This window comes from Otolemur garnettii, unplaced genomic scaffold, assembly GCF_000181295.1.
Source record: "Otolemur garnettii isolate 467f Iridium unplaced genomic scaffold, OtoGar3 scaffold00099, whole genome shotgun sequence".
Lineage (NCBI taxonomy): Eukaryota > Metazoa > Chordata > Mammalia > Primates > Galagidae > Otolemur > Otolemur garnettii.
Window position 1 is genome coordinate 287,503 of NW_003852494.1, and position 3,109 is coordinate 290,611.

At 41.5% G+C, this 3,109-nt stretch overlaps 1 pseudogene; it reads left to right on the forward strand.

Moving 5' to 3' along the window:
• Positions 1 to 2,954: 2,954 nt before the first annotated feature.
• On the forward strand, positions 2,955 to 3,054 carry LOC111727290 (annotated as a pseudogene).
• The last annotated feature ends 55 nt before the right edge of the window (positions 3,055 to 3,109 follow it).

Genomic DNA, 3,109 nt, shown 5'->3' on the forward strand with positions numbered 1-3,109 from the left:
AAAAAAAAAAAAAAAAAATCATTAACTTTATCACAAGTGCAGAATCCCTTTTGTCAGATGAGGTAATATTCACAGGTTGCAGGTATAAAAACATGGGCATCTTTAGGAGGCCTACCACCCTACCAAAAGCATGATACTCTATCCAGTTTGAGGGATCCCCCAACATTCTTCGGACCCACGGCTTCCTGTCATCTGTCTTTTCTCTTACTTGAATGACCCTATCCCATACCTTTCTACCAGCCAATCTCTTTACTGCAACTTCAAGGCCTAGTTGAAGGGCACTTATCTTTTGTAGCTTCCTTTCACCCACTGACAGCCAGGCAGAATTAAGTTCATGCTCTCTTGTGTTCCCAGACCATAACATTTTATGATATAGAATCACAGTAGCCAGTTTGCATGTGTGATCACTTGTTTGATTGGGTAGTCTTGGAGGAACAGGGACTATATTGTCCTAGCTCCTAACACATAGCTCCTGGCACTTAATAGGATGCAAACAATATTTACTGAGTCCAGCACCAGTTAATGAACTCTATTAAGTCCTGATTTATAGTGAGATGGTTTTTCTAGTGGGTGTCAGTTGTTTCCTCTGCTCAGCCCAGCACTCCTTACCCAGTTGGTTGCATAATAGCCACCTTCTTTCCTTTGGGTAACTCCCCCTTCCCCATAAGTAATGAGATTACAGTTGCCTGGGTAGGTCTGGTTAATCAGAGCCACACTGTCTTGGATAGTGGGATGTGACGTGTGGAATGGGCTAAAGAGAACCAAGTCTTGGTATGTTACATAGCAGCTGGAGAGAAAAGGTACCAGTGATCTGGGCGAGAGCACTGAGCTGTGTGGGGCCTTGCCCTCCCTGTGGCCCACCACCTGGAGGAAGGCTGCCTACTGACAGTCAAAGGGACTGATGGACAGATGAGCTCTGAGTGGTAAGTGAGACAGGCAGATATAGGACAGCAGTCCCCAAGGCCAGATTCTGCTGTGTGTTTATGAAGGGCAAACACAAGTGATTGCTTTTTTCTACTTTTTTCAGTCAGGGTTAGATCTTTGACACTTGTACCAGAATGAAGCTTGACTAATATAGGTTTTAACTTTTTAAGAATTGAGGGGCTAGGCTTGATGGCTTGCACCTGTATCCCAGTGGTTTGGAAGGCTAAGGCAGGAAGATCACTCAAGGCTGGGAATTTAGGACCAGCCTGGGCAACATAGCAAGACCCTTCTACAAAAAAAAATTTTTTTAAAGTTAGCTTGGCATAGGGGTACATAATTGTAATCTCAGCTATTGGGAAGGCTGAGGTGGGAGGACCACTTAAGCCCAGGAGTTTGAGATTATAGTTAGTTATGATCATACCACTGTATCACTTCACCCTGACAACAGAACAAGACTCTATCTTGAAAGAAGGAAGGAAGGAAAAAAAAAGGGAAAGAAAATAAAAGAAAGAAAAAAAGGCCAAGTTGGACATGTTTAGGAAATATTCTAGGATCTAAACAGATTGTCTTCATTCATTTTTTTCATTTTCTCTCTTTCCTCCCTTCCTTGTCTTCATATAATTGAAAAATTTCAAGCACCTACTATATGACCCTCTCCCTCATTATATCTAGTACTGTTGAGAATTCTACTAATTGTAAATGCCCTTCAAGCCGTGGGGGAAAGGAAAGACCTTTAAGGTCAGCCTGGAATAAATGGTGTATTTGTAAAGTGGTATAATAATACTGCCCAATAAAATGAGATCAAAGGTTTATCAAGCCTATGAAAAGGAAAAGTTTAAACCATAGGCTCATAGACCATGCCAAAATCTGGATGAAAGCTGTAAATTTCAGTCTCCTGCCTGGCTGTCTTATCTCTTCAGGCAGGGCTTGGGCCATGCAACATATGGCCTGTTGTTTCATTTTCCTGCACTATGACCTATGAAAGGTCCCTTGCAACATAATAATGTCTGTGTAGGCTCTTGTTGTTGATGAAGAATAATGAGGATGACTTTTCCAAGGTTATGCACTTGCATTTCTGGACAAGCAATTTTGCAGAAACTATACCTAGGACTATTGTTTTTATTTTTATTTTTATTTTTTTTTTTTGAGACAGAGTCTCACTATGTCACCCTTGGTAAAGTGCTGTGGCTTCACAGCTTACAGCAACCTCAAACTCTTGGGCTTAAGTGATTCTCTTGCCTTAGCCTCCCAAGTAGCTGGGACTATAGGCTATTTTTGTCAGATAATTCTAATAGTCCCGGGTGAGAGTCCCTAGGGCTATTTTTGTCAGATAATTCTAATAGTCCTAGGTGAGATGACCAAGAATCTAGAAGTTTGGAGCTTGTCAGGTCCTTAAAAGTAAGCTTCTCAGATATTTTCTGCATTCTGGAAGACATCTCATTTTTTTTGCAGTTTTTGGCCAGGGCTGCGTTTGAACCTGCCACCTCTGGCATATGGGGCCGGTGCCCTACTCACTGAGCTACAGGCACCGCCCGACATCTCATTTTTAAAAAACGTTTTTATGTCAGTTTTCAAAAATCCCATCACCAAGTATGGGATACAGGAAGGGGCCACTGATTCTCTCCTTGCATGTCTATCATTTGCAAAGTAATTTGGCAGATTATCCCACCAAAAGATGGGAGTTTGTCCCCTCCACCTCAAATTCAGGCTTTGCCACATGTTTTGCTTTGGCTAATTTGACATTAGAATATGTGACACATGGGAGGCTGAAGCAGGTGGATCTCTTGAGCTCAGGAGTTCAAGATCAGCCTGAGCAAAAGTGAGACCTTGTCTCTGCTAAAAATAGAAAACTAGCTGGGCATTGTGGCAGGTGCCTATAGTTCCAGCTACTCAGGAGGCTGAGGCAAGAGGATAACTTGAGCCCAAGAGTTTGAGTTTGCTATGAGCTATTATGCCAGGGTGCTCTACCCAAGGTAATAGAGTGAGACTGTCTCAAAACAAAATAAACAAACAAAGTGTGACATGAATGCTTGCTTGAGCAGCACATATGCTAAAATTGGACTGATACAGAGATTAGCATGGCCCCTGCACAAGGATCACACACTAATTTGTGAAGCTTTCCATATTTTTATATAAACAATGTAATCTAATTAATTTTATTAATTAGAATTAATTTTTTTTTTTT